Source organism: Colias croceus, chromosome 19, assembly GCF_905220415.1.
Source record: "Colias croceus chromosome 19, ilColCroc2.1".
NCBI lineage: Eukaryota > Metazoa > Arthropoda > Insecta > Lepidoptera > Pieridae > Colias > Colias croceus.
The window spans coordinates 2,926,200-2,949,063 of NC_059555.1; the positions used below are offsets into that span (position 1 = coordinate 2,926,200).

Below are 22,864 nucleotides of genomic sequence, written 5' to 3' on the forward strand. Positions count from 1 at the left end.
GTTTGAAATTTATATTATAGATAGGGAGGCGAAGAGGGGAATTTTCTGCAATACTCGAGCGTGGCAGTTTAAGATATGAGAGATACCTTAGACCTAATAGAACAACCTTGTTAACTATTTAGCTCTATAAGTAGTGACGCGCGCCCAGGATAGACGATCAGATTAGTAAAAAAAAATCGATAGTCTGAAATACTCGAGCGCGTCAGATTAAGATATTGGGGGTTGATTTTAGTGTTTTAAGACTAAATTTAACTAATCTGACGATAAGTCCTTGACGCCGCCAAGTTATAGGGTCGCGAACTTGTAAAAAAAAAACGTTAATCCGGCATTCTCAAGCGCGATTGTTTTTATTTTTATTTTGAAGAATATAATCTAAAACTTACTAAAAATACAAAATCTGCCGGTTTCCGCGTGACCGGAAGTCTGGAGGAGCCATTTCGTCTTCCGAAAAACGCGTTGCAGTATATAAGTCGCGAACGATACATTTTACAAAAAAAAAAAGTTTGAATAAACAAAAAAGGTAATTTTATTTTACACAAAAAGGTCTCTTTACATTTTTGTCCAAAGTTAAAACTTTTTGACTTGAAGCATCATAAAAACTCAAGCTCCCGGTTTTTTGAGTATATCTCGAAAACTGAGGGTGTTAAGAAAAATTGATATGAAATAACGATGATTAAAAAAAAGAAACTCTCAAACCTTTTTCGGTCAGATTAAGAGAACCCACCAACATTTTTGTCAGATTAAGAAAATATGCTTTCAGGAGACCGAGATAAACCTCCCCTATGAAAATCTGACGCGCTCGAGTATTTCAAAAGGACTTTTTTTTTCTGCATTTTCAAAAATTCATCGTAACTTATCGTCACGCCGAAATCGTCAGTTTTTTTAAGGGGAGCTTCCTTGGGGCCTACTTAACACCCCTTCCGAAAATCTGACGCGCTCGAGTAAATTTTTTTTTGTGCATTTTTGACGAATAATATGCCTAGCCCCACCACGCAAACCGGCAGATTAGTATACCGTTGTTATCAGAGGCACTTGGGGCATACGTAGTATGAATATCTGACGCGCTCGAGAATGCCCAAGTAACTATTTTTTTTTACATTTTTGAAAATCCGTACACGCCAAACCCACCGCTAAAATGGTTTTTACCATAGAAGCTTTTCTTTTCGAAATTATTTTATCTATCGATTTTGATAAGTCTCGACGGCGCCGTTTAATTACGCCATTTAGCTACCTCGCCTCCCTATCTATTAAATACTCAGGTCTACCGATACTTTAGCACGTAGCAACATAAGAAAAATCATAAATTAAAAGTAAACACATGATAACACATTAAGCCGAGTACATGTGTCAGGAGTGAAACTTCTTTGGTAAGATTCAAAGATACCAAAATTGTAGCCTTACTCCATGACGTGACGGTATTGTCATGACGCGACCTTGAAATGTAACTCTTAACGCGCCTAAAGAAGTTTCACTTCACAATGGGTCTGAACGGAACTCTCGACGCGAGTCCGACTTATCCGGATAATTACCTGAACCATATTGAGATATTCCCTCATAATTTTCATCCATTTTAAAGAAAAGTACGATCCAATCGTATTATTGATGGTTATAAGTGAAAATTCTAGTACGAATAGAGTAAAAACTATAAACGTGCTGTATTTCATAAGACTTGGTGTATAAAGAAAGTGGACAATGTAACCAGTAACAGAGATAATATCTAAAAAACAAATGTCATTATGTTAATAACACATACTTGACAAGGTTTTAATATATTTAATTTGTGATGTTCATCTAATCTTAATGAATTAAATACTTTTAAAATGCACACAATTAGGCCGAGGCTATACAAATCTTTTTACATTAAAGTAGACCGTATTTAAATAAGTAAATAAATAATCGGTAAGTTCAACTGTTTGCAAATAGTAACAACATTTAGAATAAGTTTGATAGAATGGATACCAAAGACTACCTACAAACTCATACATTTTATTCAATAAGATGTCTTTTAGAAGCACTTTTGAAGTGTCACAACATAATATTACCATTTTTGAAGTGAAACTTCTTTATCGGGGTTGGAAAAATATTTAGTGTAACATTTTTTCGTTACGCGTGCCATTTTTCCGTTACGCGCCATCTTTTTCTTATCCCTAGCACGCGTGATTCGAAGTATTTATTTTTATTGTCGATAGGGAAGCGCTTGACCACAATCTCGCCGGATGTTAAGCTGAGATGTGGTCTAAGATGGAGCGCGCTTCCCTAGAAGTTACCTGTTCACTCTACGCTTGTATTTCTGTAAAGTTGCATATAGTAAATTATTTTTTGAAAAATAAGGTCATAAAGAAGTTTCACTTCTTGCGTGTGTACACTAGTACAAGCACACATTTTTTTTATTTTACTACCGGTTCGAAACTACTTACTTATAACAGTTATAGTTATATAGCCATGGTAAGCGTAACGCTTATGTATTTCAACACGGTATCCATTTTTTACCTTTGAAAACGATAAAGGCGCAACGCAAAATATACGGGACCACCATAATATTTTCTTAAAAGCACCAGATACCACGAAACTGGTGTCTATTTGGTTTTCATTTGAGACAGCAATGTGTCTTGTTTTATTTATATTGTTAAACTGCATCATTTCGTCAGTTTTAAGTGTTCTCTTGCTTTTAACTGGAATAAGGAATTTTATTATTTATTATTTTATGCACAGCACTTCTATTCAACATTGCATATTTTTTAAAGAAGCATCTAGATTTTAGATTAACAAGGACTTATCACTTACAATAGATCTTTTAGGAAACCTAAAAAAAATGAAAACAGCGAAACGGCTGCGGCGGCAGCGATTTAAAAACGGAGTACTAAATAAGTATAAAATCTCAAATGCATAATTAGGTCAAACAAAATACAATATCTGCAACCTTGTATGCAATATCTGTAATCTGAACCTTATACCTCGTGATGAAAAAAATCAGTTCAAATATTAACTACCAATTGCCCATCCAAAAATTGGCCGCGCTCTTAGTGGCTTAACCCTAGTTTGTTTCACAGTCGACTGCTTTACTGCAGTACCACATAATACTATAATATGGTACTACGAAGTATTTTAAAAACTCGTATGTGTAATTTAAAATAATATGCTTTGGATATCTGATTTTATTATTAGGAAAATGATAAATGTACTATGATAAACAGAAAGTACCCTCAGTTCTATATAATTATAGGTTTTTATCTGTTTTATGAAAGCCTTCTGTGTTTAATACAGGAATTTTTAATTGCTACTTAGTACTTTGTGAATTTCAAGGTTCTATTTCTATATACCTATGTTTTTTATGGTTATACATAATTATGTATAACTATATATATTATCTTCTATAATATAAAAATGAATCGCAAAATGTGTTGGTAAGCGCATAACTCGAGAACGGCTGAACCGATTTCGATAATTCTTTTTTTATTATATTCCTTGAAGTACGAAGATGGTTCTTATGGAGAGAAAACGTAAACATGTACCATGGGCGAAGCCGGGGTGGACCGCTAGTAGTATATAATTATATACTAATACAGTTTTAATAATAAACAAACAGCTTTGTTATAATTTTGTTTTCATGAATTGTATTTTAACCGGAAGGAAGTTAGCGCGGAAAGTTTTTTTTTTATTATTAATATCTCAAAAAATTCCTCCTTAAATGCTCCATCAGAATCTGTAATGCTCCTGCTCCACTTCTATAATAATTATTAGTTTATTTATAATTAATTAAAAAAAAAAATTACAAATACTGAAAACTTGATTTCCCTATAGAATGAAATATATTCACTTTTCATAAAAAAAATTTACAAAAAAGTTGCTCCCGATTTGCTCTATCAAATACAAAAATTAATTTTGATAATTTTTACAAAAATTAACTGAAAAACTGCATAGTTAACTACTGCACTGTGACGTCATCAATTGTCGTTGCGATGCATAAGGGCCTTATTTACATGTATCAGCACTGCAGCGATATCTATAGACCTTAATGTTTATGTTTCCTTATTTATAATATTATTTACTAGATTTCCGCCCGTGGCTTCGCCCGCGTTTTCAAAGGAAAACCCGCATGGTGTCCGCTAACGCAAACGCCGAGACATGAAAAAAAAGACGTGTGGCACTCGGGGACTGCCGCGGTAAAGCTATTGCATAGCATGCCTTCAAGCCACACCTCCGAGCCCGTCGGAGTGGGGAGCGTGAGGTTTTTTCGTTACGGAATTTCTCGATTCGGTCCCCGCGCTCAAGGCCCGCGATAGAAGCTATGCAATAGCTTAAAAACAAATACTAAAATTTTATGTTATGATTAATAACTATATTATAAAAGATATACGATATACCGTAAATTGCTGCAACTTTGCACGGATTTTGACGTTTTTCTTCGATAAATCTTTAATCGTTAAGAAAGTCGTATGTTTTTTCAATTACTGTCCAATATTGGACTTTAAGCTATAGAAATACATTTGCTATTAGTAAAAAAAACACCTATAAAGCACCAAAAAATTGCTTTGAAAACGTAGGCAAAGTTGAGGTAAAAACTACAACATTGCCTGTCATAATATCTTTTTAAATGAATAGGTATTTTGGTAACGGATTTGACACCCATATTGCCATGAAGTTCTTTTCCACGTCAGACTTCACTGAATCTTGAATAGCACAAGAAATTTTTTTTTACAATGCTAGGCAAAGTTGTGCATGTTTCTCTAAAAGTCCCATACAAAAGTGAGTTTGGTGTAGGGCTGCCCCAAAGGAAATGCAACAATTTTTCTTAATATTCAAATATATTTTTAATAAATCAAATTGTTGTACTTAAATTTTAATCACATTTTTCCATAGGAAAACAAATATTATGTAATAATATTAGGTTAATATTCTGTAATAACATTAAAAAAAATAATGTTGGTATCTATTACGTATAAGTAATAAAGATTACAACAGCAGCCTGCAGTGAGATAAACAAATAGTTTTACATAAAATCAACAAAGAGTTTTACATTAGTGAGATCAACAAATAGTTTTCCAACATTTTCCATTAAAAACCTGCAATCGGTCATTTTTTTCTAAATAATCGTGCAGAACAATACGCAAGTCAATCATACTCAATCTTTACTCAATTGACAACCGAACTCTGCTGATAAATTAACAACTTCAGCAATATGCTTTTCTTCTTCTGCAAATAATTTTGTAGGATGGCCCACAGATTTTACATGAAGATTCTTACATATTTTGTTTTGTACGCCTAGGAATACCGAATTGCTTCTCCGCCTCGTATGAAGATATTTTCTTACATGTGACTAAATCTACCGCCACATTCAGCATCTACTCTTGGGTGGGTTGCTCATGTAATCATAAGTACTATAAATGACTTAAAGAAAATTAAATTCGACATCCTTAATTTCTGATGATGATAAATAAAGAAACAATAGTTCTAGCTTCTATAAAACGTTGTTAGATCAATTACAAAAAAAAAAATTATACAAGCAAAACCACGGTCGATTAAGAGTTTGTTGAAAAAATTAAAAGGGGCAGCCCTAAAGTCGCCTCTACACATAGGCCAGCGCATTCGCCAGCGCGCTGGCGGTGCGCTTGCAAACGCGCTTGTGAGTAATCCACACATTGGAAGGTCGTTCAGTATGGTTTGGTTCGAGCCAATGTGCGGACGGATTCAAAATGGATGTAACAAACAAAGAAATAAACACACTTTCACATTTATAATATTAAAATAATATTAAAGTAGGATGCTCTTTGTGAAGTAAAACATTGTGAGGAAAACGGCATGTCCAAGAACCTTATTTATTTGGCACTTTTAATACATACAACATTTTTATTTTTATGGTACTTATTTTTTGGGTAACACAGGCAGTTTTAACTCTGATAGAGCTCAATAAATTTAAATGTTTCCTCGTTACTCATATTGTTCGCCATTTTGTCAAGTTAGGTGTTAATTCGCCGCAAGAAAAAAACGTGCACTCCTGATCGCTGCTACAGTCAAACTGATCGCGCGGCCAATGTGTGGATGGTGCGCCAAGCTTGCGACAAGTGTCCTTTGATGGTTCCGACACCGCGCGGCAAGCTCGCAAGCGCGCTGGCCAACGTTCAAATACCTACCACCAGCGCGCGAACGCCCGTTCTACACATTGGACAAGTGCATGTGCCAACGCGCTCGCCAACGCGTTGGCCTATGTGTAGTGCCGGCATAACCCTAGATAATGTTGAGTAAAAAGTTGCGAAAATCTGACACAACTTTGCCGACCATGATTTAACGGTTTAAATTAAGATATAATACAGAAAAAACAGTTAAAATACATAAAAGAGCATATTTTCTTTGCTATATAACATATTACGCTAGGAAATAAAGCATAAATATTCACAAAATGAAATTTTCCTGAGAGCCGGTAAAAAGCGAGTATCCGCACCGACAATGAAAAGGACTCTGACAGTTTGTTAACTAAAATTTGGAGTGACGTGTGATTGAATGTTGCCATACAGATTGCCGACTTGCTTTTAGTAATACCATAGACAATAAAAAACATTTCGCAGCGGGAATAATTTAACTTTTTTGAATTTAGGCAATGTTGAGCTATAAAGGCAATGTTACAGCATTTTACGGTATTAAAAATAAACGTTTGAAGATAAACTCAAGAAATTATTGTATAATCATCGATCCTTGATAGAGTGGGATCCTAGCAATAAGAGCAAATACAGCCGCAGCTATAAATTTTTTCTCGTCATCATTTTTCTTTTTGCGAATGGTTAACTTTATCTGAATAAAATGCATAAATAAATATACTTAGACAAATAAAAAACATAAAACAAGCTTCAATACGATAAACTCACGAAATTATTGTATTCGAATTCAATATGTATATTTAAAATGGGTCTAAATCGACTCTTAAAGGAACGGATGGATTCTAGAAGGAGTCATTACTATCTTTCAAATAAAAAAAATCATAAAAATCGGCTCAAGGCCCGCGATAGAAGCTATGCAATAGCTTAAAACCTTTCCGCGCTAACTTCCTTCCGGTTGTATTTTAATAAATTTTTCCCTTCTTATATGAATTATTTTTTAAATAAATTCGACATTGAGTAAGAGTTCTATTATTATAACAGCTATGCGAAGGCCAAAGAAGGAATTAACATTCTTGATAGTGCCTATGAATAACCGTTTAAAATAAATCTTTATTTCGTCAGAATATTTTCAGAAAAAAAGAAGTTTAAGTAATTTAACTAAGTAACAATCTTTCTAACACTGTTTTAGTCGCCTTGAGAGTAAAATTTCAAGATCGCGTCATGGTAATACCGTCACGCCATGGAGTAAGGCGACGATTTTCGTATCTTTGAATCTTGCCAAAGTAGTTTCACCTGATACGTCTTGTGCACGGCACACACGCTTTTTTTTTGTTTGATCAAAGGACTAACTCAGGCCCTGGAACCATAGACACAATAGAAAATCTATTGTGTCTGGAACCGATCGGGCCGCTTGGGTTTCCGCCGGGCTCAATGGGTTAAAAAAACCTCAACAATAACGACGAAAATATATTCTACGGGACTCATAAAACTATATAAAGAATCTGTACTTTAAATTATGCATGCCTTATTATCATAACTTGTAATCTCCATTAGGAAGTAATAATCGATTTTAAATCGAACTGAAGCAAACACATGATTACTTTAATGTGTTTATAATAACAAATCCTAGACATAACAATTTATTATTTAACTTCAGTGTCTGTAAAAGAGCACAAATATTCAATTCAGGTAATAATTCACATCTATTATATAATGTATGCTATAAGTTTGAATTGGGAATAGAAAGTTAAAATCGGTAGAAGTAAACAAGCTTCGTTAAAAGATATTACGAAGTTACGTCGCGTAGGTATAAACTATGAGTTTCATGCTTCTGAAATGTTCCTGTGCAATGTTTAATCATGACCAAAATTAACTGCATTTACTTATTTACGAAGCTAGAGTTTAGTAGTCACAGTCGAGAGAATCTGATAAAGTTCAATGCCTTCAACACGTTTTGAATAAAATTTACTAAGCTACTTTATTTCTCATAATAGGCAGATAAACTAAACATAATATATCCAGAAGATAACCTTTCCACCTTTCCTTTCCTTTTCCTTATGCGCCAGATAAAAGACATGCATCCCAAAAGTTGTGTAGTCCGAGGCACTCTGGCCCTAGTTCTACGGATAATGAGACCACTAGCATTGGCTCCTATATCCATTACGACTGAGCAGGCTGGATACCGTATACGAGTCTCCCGCTTCTACGCCGTTTTAGGGTGGATTTTTTATACACTTCTCAGTAAGTCGTATTGATTAATTATTGGTTAAAATAATCTTATAGATGCTTTTAAAAAATTTATCTTTATACAATCATGAAGGTGTTGTTAGGTATATTTTTAGCCTTATTCAATTTGGGCAGAACTACGTAGAGCCTGATCAATGATCTATCTGAACTGTTTTTAATATTTGTAGTAAAGTTGCTTTGGAACTCGTCTGGAACTAATAAATAAATAAAAAAAATTGGTTGTCTGTAAAGTTGGTTTACTGACGATAGTTGAACGTGACAACGATTGTCCTTCTTTGTCGCTCATTCCGCGCTCTCGCTTGCACTGGAACGCCTCAGAGCGAGGTAACGCCACATGAGTCATGTTTTTTCGGGCGTGCAGCCGGCTCTATCAAATTATAAGACATTGTCACGTCAATAAAAGAAACATTTAAATAGATAGATAGCCTTTATCGTAATTAGTAGATACGTTTGATGAACACTATTTTCAGATATTTTAATAGTATTAGGCGTCATACTCCATGAGATTTGGGAAGATGCCTCGATCCCTGTAACAACCGTCTACAAAAAGTCTTCTGTTTACGGCTATGTGTGGATTTTAAATTACATTGCATTGTCTATTTATATAGGCTATGGATATTATACTAATTTAAAGCGAATAAAAATCATTATTCAGCAAATTATTATTATTGATAAGGTAAGTAAGCTATGATTTCAATCGACTTCAAGAATGGAAGAAGGATCTCAATTTGACTGTATTTTGGGTTCTCTACCTCACAACCCTCGAAAGAGTGAACCGATTTTTATGATTTTTTTTATTTGAAAGATAGTAATGACTCCTTCTAGAATCCTTCCGTTCCTTTAAGAGTCGTTTTTGACCCATTTTAAATATACAGATTGAATCGTGAGTTTATCGTATTGACGCTTCTTTTATGTTTTTTATTTGTCTAAGTATATTTATTTATGCATTTTTCAGATAAAGTTAACCATTCGCAAAAAGAAAAATGATGACGAGAAAAAATTTATAGCTGCGGCTGTATTATTGCTCCTATTGCGTATATGTATCGATATTCATGCGACAAATGCTAGTTACCAAATTCATGGATTCAGTGAGTACTATTTTCATATTTCTGCTATAATAAAATAATGTTTTGTGTTTCATTTTCAAAGGATGTGATGGTACATATGTGTTTGTGTATATAGGTTTTTTAAAGAAAAAGAAAACATAGTCGAGTCGATTCGTCTGGATATAGATAGAATTATGTTGTGTTTTCATTATTGATTAAAACCCTGTATAAGTTTATTGTAGTTCTTACGCGTAGTGGGAAAAATATGTATACAGGGTGTAATCGTTAAGTATGCACAGGCGATTTTTCCGTAAGTATTACAGATAACAAAAAACTTTAAACTGATATCGAAAGTACTTAACCTAATGAGTAAAATGGCCGTAATAAATTTTTAAAAATAAATCGAGAAATATCAAAAAAATTACCTTTAAACCCTCCCATACATTAAGTATGAATTAATATGAATATCCCATATACGTTACGGTAGGAAATTCCCGGAAAATGCCTGGGAATTTCACGGAAAATGCCTGGGAAATGCCCGGAAAATTCCCGGAAAATATCCGTAAAATGCGTGAAAATGTGGAAATGTGGAATGGGAAAAGTGTGGAAAACGCCTGGAAAATCCTCGGAAAATGCCAGGAAAATGTCCGGAAAATGTCTGGGAAATGCCTGGAAAATATCCAGAAAATGTCTGGGAAAATCCCGGAAAATGCCTGGGAAATGCCCGGAAAATTCCCGGAGAATATCCGGAAAATCCTCGGAAAATACCTGTAAAGTAATAAGTACACCTCCCCTGTATTCCGGGGATTTCCAGGCATTTAAAACGCTTTTCCCGGACATTTCACGCATTGTTCGGATATTTTCCGGGAATTTTCCGGGCATTTCTCAGGCATTTTCCGGATATTTCCCAGGCATTTTCCGGATATTTTCCAGACATTTTCCGGGAATTTTCATTTTCCGGGAAATACCTGTAAAGTAATAAGTACACCTCCCCTGTATTCCGGGGATTTCCAGGCATTTAAAACGCTTTTCCCGGACATTTCACGCATTGCCCGGATATTTTCCGGGAATTTTCCGGGCATTTCCCAGGCATTTTCCGGATATTTCCCAGGCATTTTCCGGGAATTTTCCGGGCATTTCCCAGGCATTTTCCGGATATTTTCCAGCCTTTTCCCTGACATTTTCCGAGGATTTTCCAGGCATTTTCCGAGGATTCTCCAGGCGTTTTCCACACTTTTCCCGGACATTTTCACGCATTTTCCGGACATATTCACGCATTTTCCAGATATTTTCCGAGAATTTTCCGGGCATTTCCCAGACATTTTCCGGATACTTTCCAGGCTTTTCCCTGGCATTTTCCGAGGATTTTCCAGGCATTTTCCGAGGATTTTCCAGGCGTTTTCCACACTTTTCCCGGACATTTTCACGCATTTTCCGGATATTTTCCGGGCATTTTCCGGGCATTTCCCAGGCATTTTCCGGATATTTCCCAGGCATTTTCCGGATATTTTCCAGGCATTTTCCGGGCATTTCCCAGGCATTTTCCGGATATTTCCCAGGCATTTTCCGGATATTTTCCAGGCTTTTCCCTGTCATTTTCCGAGGATTTTCCAGGCCTTTTCCGAGGATTTTCCAGGCATTTTCCACACTTTTCCCGGACATTTTCACGCATTTTCCAGATATTTTCCGGGAATTTTCCGGTCATTTCCCAGGCATCTTCCGGATATTTTCCAGGCTTTTCCCTGGCATTTTCCGAGGATTTTCCAGGAATTTTCCGAGGATTTTCCAGGCGTTTTCCACTCTTTTCCCGGACATTTTCACGCATTTTCCGGATATTTTCCGGGCATTTTCCGGGCATTTTCCGGGAAACTCCCAGGCATTTTCCGGGGTTTTTCCAGGTACGTTCCACTTTTTCCCCGGACATTTTCACGCAGGCATTTTCCGGGGACATCCGGAAAATGCCTGGGAAATGCCTGGATAATTCCCGGAAAATGTCTGTAAAATGCGTGAAAATGTCCGGAAAAAGCGTGGAAAATGCCACTTCAAATTTGCGAAGTAATTAAAGCAGAAAACCAAAAAAAGAAAAAGAAAGCTAAAATCTTTCATATTAAATGTATACGGGATATTCATATTTCATACTTAATGTATGGGAGGGTTTAAAGATAATTTTTTTGATATTTCTCGATTTATTTTTAAAAATTTATTACGGCCATTTTACTCATGAGGTTAAGTACTTTCGATATCAGTTTAAAGTTTTTTGTTATCTGTAATACTTACGGAAAAATCGCCTGTGCACACTTAACGATTACACCCTGTATAAGTATAGTATTAGTATGAGGGTCGAACGGGCAAGATGGAGCTGGTAGATCGAATTTTTGGCCGATAGTACGTCGATAGAAACATATTAAAGTATCGTTGCTCTTGATAATGTAACTGGTCTTACCACCATTGCATCGTGAAGGCATTATAACATGGTTATGAGATGTTTTGTTCAAAGATAATTCGTTTTACCCGCCATCTCCATCTTGCCCGTGCGTCCTCTAGTATATCTTCTCTTCTCTACATATTTATTAAAATTCTTGTGTCACAGTGTTAGTTATTCCTTTCTGCTATTCTTATTCATTGTGATAGCCGAAACAGCTGCACAGCAACAGCACAGCGATTGAATTTTGTGTGCCTATTAGATAGATCTAACAATCAGCCAATATCAATGTTTTATACTCTTAATCCATACCTACTAAAATTATAAATTCGAAAGTAACTCTGTCTGTCTGTTACTCAATCACGCCTAAACTACTGAACCAATTTTCATGAAATTTGGTATGGATATATTTTGATACCCGAGAAAGGACATAGGCTACTTTTTATCCCGGGAAAATGACGCAATCCCAGAAATCCCACGGGAACGGGAACTATGCGGGTTTTTCTTTGACTGCGCGGGCGAAGCCGCGGGCGGAAATCTAGTTATTGATAAAAGTAAGGACAGTTATATTATATACACAGGTATCGTATTCTACTCGTATTCATGTCTCAACTTCTTACATATTGGAATTTGTCTATTACATATTCAAATGTTTGCGTCGTACGTTGAGTTACTGCCAATCTTGCAAAGTGTGCAGGATGATCTAGAAGCCCTCGGTAACATGAAGCCTAATGGTATAGTAAAAACACATAATTTCACTTTCCTTAAACTTTGAGGATTGCTTGGTACAGATCGCTACCTTTATACGGCCGCCAAATTTTTGCTAATTTGAAATTTCTTGTTTCCTTTTATTGTTTTAAGGATATTACTTCATTAATTCATTTACTTTTGAACGTTTACATTATTTATTAAATTGTCATGTTCATAATATGAAGATTTTTTGATAAAAATGTCTTGTGTGTTTTTGAAAATAATTTTCATAGTTATTAATTTCTCTAATCAGTCGTTATTATTATTTGTTTTATCCTTTATTTAAAAAAGGGCTTGCAATTAGTTTGTACCTTGGTTGTACCTACATCTAAATTATTAATATTTTTTACAGCTTCATCACCTATAATATACAGCGGGGCAGTGAAGAGAAAAATTGTAATAATTGAAGACAGATTTAATTCATTCAGCAATATTTATTGGAAAATAAACGAATCGAATGAGGTTTCTGTCATCTTAATGTATGCATGTATCGTGTTAAGACTGACCAATTGTACATTTGCCTCCACTAAGGGCATTTATTTCAGTGGTGAGTATTAAACAAGCTTATGTTTGTATGACTCTTTTAGACTCGATTTTGACCCACGTTCGACGTTCGACGGGATTGATCATAGTACAAGATTCCAGGCCCGTCAGACCTCACCTCTTTTCTGATGGATGAAATGTGGACGATTCTGCTTAACATTTGGCTCTGGGATCCCACTCTATCAAGGATCGATGATTATACAATAATATCTTGAGTTTTTCTTCAAACGTTTATTTTTAACTATCTTTTATAATATAACATAAAATTTTAGTATTTGTAATCATAACATAAAATTTTAGTATTTGTTTTTAAGCTATTGCATAGCTTCTATCGCGGGCCTTGAGCGCGGGGACCGAATCGAGAAATTCCGTAACGAAAAACCTCACGCTCCTCACTCCGACGGGCGGAGGTGTGGCTTGAAGGCATAGCATGCAATAGCTTTACCGGGGCAGTCCCCGAGTGCCACACGTCATTTTTTTTTAAGTTTAAGACCAAGGGAAACAAAATACCAAAACATATTAATAGGAGATTTGAAATAAACAAAATTATCCTTTCAGGTTTCCCGAGTATCTCGGCGTTATTCCATTTCTTGACCTTCATGTACTATATATTGTCCATGATGTTAATCATCGAACCATTTGTAAGAATTGATAAAAAGGTAACGAACTCCATATATCAAACAAACTTAGAGAATAAGTTGGAAGTATAAACTTTACAGACACAATTTTGCAACACAAGTCGGCAATGAATCATATATGGCAAAACGGTATATGAATTTCAAATACTTACATGTTTTAAATCCAGAGATACTTTTATAGGTACCTAACAAAGCAATAAGTATTTAATAATAAAAATCCTTATTGATGATGATAACAGTACATAGTGTTGAAAATTATTACCTGTATGCACCTCAATAAGGTTTGTGTCAAAAATCTACTCGATTTTTTACCGGTTAGCTAAAGTTAAAAATTCATTTATGGGCCAAGATATACTTTTTTACAACAGAATTCCTCATAGTATTAAAGAATTTAGTAGTGCTAAATTTATAAATTATGTTAAAAACGTATTAGTTCAGAGAGCCTATTACAGCATTGAGGAATATAATTATGGAAGATAAAAACCTATGGAGGGTTGTCGCGTAAAAACCACAGGACAGTTCTTTGGCATATTATGATAATATATACGTACAGTTACTTACATATTTTGTAAAATTAAATTGTAATACTGAAATGATTTAAAAGAGCAACAATGGAGTTTCTTGCCGATTCTTCTCCATAGATACTGCTTTCCGAATCGGTGATAAATGTTAAAAATATGTATTGACGTTTCAAAAGTGCTTCTCGAACACAGATCTTTCTCGAATAAGTCTAATTGAATAAATAAATGTTTGAGTTTGAGTTTTGAGTTTGAGTTTTGTTTAAAGCTTTTACGTTATTTCAGATAGTGGAGATAAAACTGATCCTAGGAGAGCTTATGACTGATGAAACTCTGAATTTAGAGCATTACCCGGAATTAGATATACTTCATATGGAACTATGCGAATACGATTTTACATTTCAACCAATGGGGTTGATTACTATGCACAGATCCCTAATTGCTCAGGTTTATATAATACGAAAATTTTGAATTTTTTATGTATTAAAATATAGATTTGTGTACTCAATATTTTCAAGATTGCATCAAAAGTATAATAAAAAAATAAAATTAAATCACTTCATTACGAATAGAAATATTCATCGAATAACGTATTTAACTACCATTTCAAAAGTGTATTGAATTGTCCTTATTTGACAGTTTATAGGTGACATTTTAATATGTTCGTGTAATACTTTATTTGACTAATAAATTTTAACCAAGGATTGAAAAATCGGCTCTTAAAGAAATAATTTATTTTCAGACACTGGGCGTAGTATTGACTTATCTCATTATTATAATACAGTTTTAGTAATTGAAGAAATAAGTATCTAAAAGTGCTACACTTCGTGCTATCATAGATGAACAGATTAAAGAACAAAACCGTTAGTTGAGACATTAAAAAAATGTATGTACCCTTACGACTTACGAATTTGGCATCTCGCTTATTATTCATTTTTTTTGATAAAGATAATATTACCCTTAGATTACAAAATAAAAGACAGATGGAGCGTTGCCGAACTAAACCGAATGATTTATCGTCATTTTCAATAAAGCTATGTGTGCTGTCATTTCGCCGCTGCACTGTACGTACACGGTGCTTCTGTGTGCGTGTAATGTTACCGGATATTGAAAAATTTCCCAAATTTTTCCCCGACTACGGATAAAAGAGGGTTATGTTTTTCGAGTTTATATATGTATTTATAATATTTCTTTGACACGCACTGCAGTATAAACCGTTGGACCGATTTTGAGATGTGAGGTTTCATTGCAATCATCTGAATTATTATGTTAGTGGCGATATTGACGTAGGCTATACACATAAATTAGCAGTCAAGTTTTAATTTTTATTTTAATATAATTTCGGGTTTATGATATTTTTTTTTATAATATTGTAAAAATTCTTTTATTATATAAAATACCTGCCTACTAAAGTTATATTATATGGACAAAATAATTATATTCAATTTTTAATTAAATAAATCACATAAAAAAAAGTTTCAATATTAACTATAATAATTAATTATTAATTTTTTTATTTTTCAAATATATGAATGCGAATAGCGGTAGTTTTTAGTCGACAATACGGGACATTTTATTTTCATCATGTAGTTCACATAAATTAAATCGCTAGCGAAAACGACTATGACGTTTTTAAGCTTTATAAAAGTAACAAAATAATGTATTTCGCTTATTAAAATAATCTAATAATGATCATGAAACTTTAGTGCACTATACAAATAATCACATTCACGATCGAAAAATCCAACAGCACCCTGAAGATCTTTTAACCATTTTACCGTTTTACCAATAAAAATGGCAAATTCATTTTCAAAATACTGGCAACATACGTTGAAGTTTTGTATTCCTTCATATCTGTAAAATTATTTTTCGTTTATAGAAATAAATCAGCCAAATAATCTACAGAAAACCTGTGAAACGATGTTTCATCTTTTTTTTTGTTTTCGGGAACAAATTTTACAGCGTTTTATTATCACAAGACAGCATTTTTTTACTAAAATTGCAAACCCTTTTTGACGTATTTCATGACACTATATGCGCTATAGCACTGGTGCAGCGACGTATTTGTTTTTGATTTCGTATTTTCTTTGACAAGGGCGACGGGCGGTTGTCATGCTCCATCTGTACTTTATTTTGTAATCTAAGATATTACCTATTTTGCTATTTATGTAAATGCCTTTTCGCTTCTACATGTCAGTAGCTTACAATAAAATTATCATAAAATTGTATGTAAAAATTATTGATTGCACCAAAACGTGTCTTTTATTTCATGAAATACTATAAAATATAATCGGAATCAGTGCTTGCACACGAAAACTATCGTCTTAGGATTCGTATCTTCATCGAAAGCGTTTGTTTGGAATTTTGAAAAATGTACTGTTCGCAAAATTATCTATTTTTGTATAGGTAATACTTAATGATGCCTTAATCTCGACGATACGAATGCTTTGACGATAATTTTCAGGCTCAAATTTTAGGTCATAGAACTAATATTCTCGTTTAAAATTTTGCCCGATACACTGCAAAATCTATATCAACTGTTATTTAAACACTAAAGATATTATTACGATTTACCTACGATATAAGAGTGTACGAGCATTTATGAAATTTAGTTTATTACCTACTCTAAATGTTATAAATAAATTGTTAAAAGTAATGTTTTCCCCAATACTTATTTCATGATAATAATGTAGGGAAGTTGGTAAAACTCTTCCACCAGAAGAAAACTCTTTATTCCTGAGTGAATTGACCCATATTTTTATAGTTTATTTCAATATTTAAAACAATAATAATTTTAAATTACAAGTTCTGATAAAAAGCATTGTTATCGCTTAAAAGCAAATTGATCTTGAATTGAACACCATACTATATTATAATTCTAGTTTTTAAAAGTGCCCTGATTGTTACGGGACTATAAATGTGGTATACTCGTATATAATGTAGATAATTAGATAAGAAATCACAAACCAATGTACAAAACATTAAGCTTATCTGGATATAATAATCAGTTCCATTAAGGCTTCAAGAAATCAGATTATATCGAATAGGCACTGTATTAGTCGCATACTCAAGTAGCCGTGATCCAGCGTTGAAAGACCCAGTTTTGGATACGGTTTTTCCTAAATATTTCCTTTACAATATTTTACCTTTTAGTTGTATTCAATATCTATACTAAGCTAGAGCATATTAGGTACAATACAATAATGAAAGAGAACAGTTTTGTGGTAAACAGGGCGATGGGGCATGGGCTATGGTTGGCCAGGATAGTTGGGATGGCACCGGTCAAACTTATACAGATACGGGATGGATATCGCGTCGAGATACGTCGAGATTTGGCCATTTATGGTTATGTAATTATAACTGCTTTGAGTAAGTATTAGTTAGACTAATTATGAATATAAAGAAATTGATAAAAGCTAAAAGTGGAATTTCTTAGTTCAAGTTAAGTTTAAGTAGATCTTTTGTAAAGATGAACTGGAATAAAAAGATCGTATGTAGGGTAGTTTTCTTGATATCGATTAGGGACTTAAGGTTAAGTATTATGTACTTGGTCATTTTATAATCAAGCAGTCTTATTATATTTGCTTAGCGTGATTGATGTGAACTTTTTCATAAATGGTTTATTTCTTCCACTAACTATTTACATGGGATTATTAAAAAAAACATGGTATAACATTCTTCTACATCGTATGAATCCCCTCTTACCTCCATTTTTCGGACTCCCATTTTCACAGATCGTTAAACTTTTACATGTTCCAGACATATTCGGTATTCTTGGTTATTTCGTCGAATATTACTTCTGCCAAGAGCAATACATTAAATTGGCAACATTTATATCAATTTCTATCAGCATCTTGGAATTTTTACCAGTTACATTGAGCAATTCTTTTTCTGCTTACTTTGCGATACGACAGATGAAATTGTTGAGTAAATATTTTAATATATTAAAGGTATGTTTATAGTATAAAATTATATTATGTCTATATTAATATTCTTGAAGAGGAAGCCATTTATTTTTATGGTAAGTATTGTTGAAGCTAATTTTATATTTTATAGAAAAAGTTTAAAAATCGAATAAATTATAGATTTATCTGTTTTCCGTTTTTACGTTTTTTATCAAGATTAAGGTAATAGAATATCAGGTATTATGTACTTAAATTTATCCTGATCTTTAAAAATATACTTTTAAGTTTATTGAGGCATTTTTATTCTTAAACAGACAACGAAATCAGTACTGTCGAAGGAAGAATGTGAAAATTATGCAAATAAAATACACACCAGAGAGAAGAATAAAATTATAGTGACGTTTCTGTTCTTATTTACACATTTTTATCTTCTAATTGTAAATTTTTATACAGAACTGAAGGACGAAAGACATGAAGGTAGGTATCTCATTTATGTGTATTCAATAGTTCAATACATTAATCAAACGAATGCTCCTTAATTAGTAAAATTTTTATTGTGTAAACAGGCGTAAGGCAGCGTTCGTTGTTCTTAGTGCGTTGGTAAAGATTCTATGCAATGTTCTAATACTGGACAACATTGAATACGAGTTTTCGTTTGTACACTAAAATATCACGAAAGATTGCTCTTGCTCTATGGTTTAAAGTCTAAAGATCGAAACTTTAGGCCGCGTTTCCATCTGCAAGAAAACTTCCGCAAGAAATGTCCGACAGTCTGTCTGACAGCAGCTGGCAAGTCTAAGGCCGGGCTTCCACCTGCAAGTAGGTTTGCAAGCTGCTGTCAGACAGACTGTCGGATATTAATTCTTGGGAAAGTTTTCGTGCAGATGGAAACGCGGCTTAAAGTTTTGATCATTATTCACAGTAAACATTCACAGTTGATAAAATCTGTTTATGATTTTCTCCACGTGGAATACTTATATTATTTTCTTTCATATGTTAGTCGAATCACTAGTAAATATAAAAGTCAAAATATTTGAATTAGGTATTTTAAACTATATATTTTTACATATTTTAGATATTGCAGTATGGACTTATGGAGTTTTTTATTTTCAATACATATTTAATTCATTCCTAGAGGTTGTATTTGCTTTAACTTGCTCCGAAATTCACTCCGCATTTGTTATTTTGACAGATAAATTCTCGGAAGTTATCAAAGGTAATTTCTTTTTTCTTAAATGCATTATCTATATATAATATATATATCATAAATATCGCACAAAGTGGCTTATTGTTGTGAATTAAATAAATCTTTTTTTATTATATTCCTTGAAGTACGAGGATGGCTGGAACACCACTGTTTTATTTTTAAAAACACATCGCAAAAATCATGCGTATTTTTACAATTACAATTATTAATACTATCATTAAATAATATAGGTAGGTACTTTTATATATTAATTTATTTTTTAGATGAGAATTGGTCATACAAGTCGTCACAAGGTTCACTATTAGTTCGTAAGACACACCGCGCCTACATTACCTTATGCCATTGTATCATGGAAGTTAATAAGGGATATGGATATTTGACCTTTTTAATATTTTCTTCCATTGTGACTTCGATGATCATCACCTTCTTTAACATTAGCCTGATATGGAATGATGGTGAGTATTGAAATTAAAGTGAATCCGTATGCTTTATATGGATTTAGTTAAAAAAAAAACGGAGAATTAAATTTGATGATCGAATGATGGATGTTTGTAAGTTTGTTACTCTCACGAAAAAAACTTCTGGACAGATTTGGGTGAAACTTTACTGTTACTCTTTACTAATATTATAAGCTGAAGAGTATGTAACAAAGGTTTGAACGCGTTAATCTCGGGAACTACGAGTCCGATTTGAAAAATTATTTCGCTGTTAGATAGCCCATTAATCGAGGAAGGCTAATAATATATTATCATCACGCTAAGACCAACATGAGCGGAACCACGCGGGTGATACGGAGTGCAACGAGTATCACATATAATATATACATATTATGTACTTGATTTTACCCAAGTGTGAAACTGCATAGATCGCTGCGTTTATGGATATAAAACCAATAGTATCGCTGCAAATACTAAATGAAGCGACATGATTGGTTCTTATAAACACATAGCTAGGGAGCTACGCATACTCGTACATTTCGGGTAGAAAAGCACACTTACAGCATTTTATTTCTTAGTACTGAAAAGAATAGGCAAAAAGCTCCAGAGCCTCGGTCACCGCCGCAGAGTGGCCAGCTTATCGGTCTTCTATCGGATACACTTTGGAGAGTGCGCTGCGGAACTGCACGATCTCGTTCCGCCATCCCCGTTCTTCCATCGATCGTCGAGGCGCACAGATTCTAGGCATCGCCATATGGTGGACGTTCCATGTACCCGGACTAAGCGGTTCGGTTCCACATTCTTTATCCGAACCGCGAGGGACTGGAACATGCTTCCTGAGTCTGTGTTCCCCGACGAGTACAATATGGGGGTCTTCAAGCGTAGAGTGAACAGGTACCTTCTAGGGAAGCGCGTTCCATCTTAGACCGCATCTCAGCTTAACATCAGGCGAGATTGTGGTCAAGCGCTTCCCTATTACCAATAAAAAAAAAAAAAAAAAAAAAAGAATCTTAGCTTGAACGAAAGTTATCAGTATCTGGCTGTGTATTATTTACTATAATTTAAAATAATCGGTATGTATATATACTAAAAAAAATGTGTATGCTATTAAATAATAATAAAATATTTAATATTTTCTCAGACGAACGGATGTTCACAAACACTTTGAAAGTAGCAATTCAAATCCAATGGGCTATCTTTCATTGGTATAGAATATACATTTTTATCGAACCTTGTCAACGAATCAATGAAGAGGTGAGTGTATAAGTTATTTTAAAATAATTTAATATAGTTTAAAATACAAATCACTAAACTTTCTTTAGAAAATCCCTATATCACTTAATTTGAGGCCACACCGATACTTACATACATTCTTGAGTTTGTAAAAAAAAATATTTTTTGAAATGAAACTTTTTTAGGCGCGTTGAGAGTAAAATTTCAAGGTTGCGTCATGGCCATACCGTTATGAAGCCGTCATGTCATGGAGTAAGGGGACGATTTTGGTATCTTTGAATCTTGCAAAAGAAGTTTCACTTTTGACACCTACGCACGGCTCACACGCTCTTTTTTAAACATTCCTTTAAATATTGTAATAATCATTCCATTTTTAGACAGTAACTCTGAAGAATCTTCTATGTCAGTTAGCCTATAAATCCATGAAGATAGGAGAAGAAATGCCACTAGACATGAACATATTTATGAAAAGCCTTCTGTTGGTGAAGCAAAGCTTTTCACCACTGGGAATCTTTACCTTGTCTAGATCTATTATGATTACGGTAAATATTAAACAAATATTTTTTAACTACCGATCAAAAACTGGGTGCTCTAAGGTATTTGTTTCTTAATATAGAGTTGTATAATTACTATAGCTTCCTATCTTCTAAATTAATGCACTAATTTTAATGTGCACATTTTTATTGATAGATGTAGAGATGCCGAGCCAAAGTTGCTGCAAAAATTCCAAGTAAAGTTTGTATTTTAATTTTCATTAGTACTTTCTGAAGCTTATAATTTATTTGACATATTAGCTTACCGCCCACAGCTTCGCCCGCTTTCTCTAAAACGATTTGAGATTTAAACTATCCTATCTCTCAAGTTGGATCGAACTGCACATGGTGTGCGAATTTTATCCATTCCATTCCATTCCAGTCCATTGAGGACAAACATTGTGACACGAGATTTATATATTAAGATAATTAAGTGACTCACATATTTTCTTTACAGATTACAGGCATTGTCATCACGTATACCATAACAGTTATCCAATTCCAAAAGTAAGAACCTCCATTCAATCTTTTTGTTTGTTAAATTAGTTCTAACATTAATTTATGAATTGAAATGTTTCAGAACTATCTAGATTAGGTATTACAATGTAGTCTATTCGAGAAAGGCCCAAACAATGACAGAAAATCAACATTACCTATAGCTTATGAGATGCACGTTTTTATGAATCTTCTGATTGTCTGTGTTAAAAATTCACGGCTAAACCAAAGCACGGATTTGAATGGAACCTATGAAAGATATTGAAGATCCAGATTAAAAATAGGACAATAAAAAAATCAACTCCTAGAAGGTTGAAATAGTGCCCTAACTTAATGTGGGTTAAATCTTGTAGTACAGCTAGTCATATAATATGTATTGATGTTCGATTTAAGGCTAGTTTTCAAATGGTTTATGATTAGAATTTTGCTATTTTCTCAGCACTCGTGTTAAATTTAATAAGGATCTCGTACATAAGCTTTTCTTACAAGATTATCAATATACCTAACTAGGTAGGATTTTTAACTAAAAATCCTTGGATTTGTCATAAATCCTCGTCTTCTTTATAGAATATCTATTAAATATAAATTAACTATTATACAATACTTTTAATATGTGTTTTGAAAACGTGTGTTTTAGTTTTTAATGTGTGTGTTAATAAAAATGTATTTCATTGGAATCGTAGTTTAATTGCAATTTCGTTTTGGTATATATTACCATGAATGGACTTGTGCATAATTTCGATACAAGAATCGAATATAATAAAAATAAACCGACTCAAAAATTTCAGCTCAATTGGT

At 33.6% G+C, this 22,864-nt stretch overlaps 2 long non-coding RNA genes across 3 annotated transcripts; both read left to right on the top strand.

Annotated features, from left to right (window-relative positions):
* The first annotated feature begins 13,664 nt into the window (after positions 1-13,664).
* LOC123700500 lies at positions 13,665-15,197 on the top strand. Its single transcript, XR_006752619.1, has 3 exons — positions 13,665-13,759; positions 14,542-14,703; positions 14,999-15,197. It is a non-coding gene; the product is annotated as an uncharacterized LOC123700500 (long non-coding RNA).
* A 6,391-nt stretch (positions 15,198-21,588) lies between these two features.
* Positions 21,589-22,604, top strand: LOC123700376. 2 transcript variants are annotated; one of them, XR_006752614.1, is made up of 3 exons: positions 21,589-21,634; positions 22,029-22,078; positions 22,152-22,604. It is a non-coding gene; the product is annotated as an uncharacterized LOC123700376 (long non-coding RNA). The 2 variants fall into 2 exon arrangements; XR_006752613.1 differs by lacking the exon at positions 21,589-21,634 and adding an exon at positions 21,740-21,768.
* Positions 22,605-22,864: the final 260 nt, after the last annotated feature.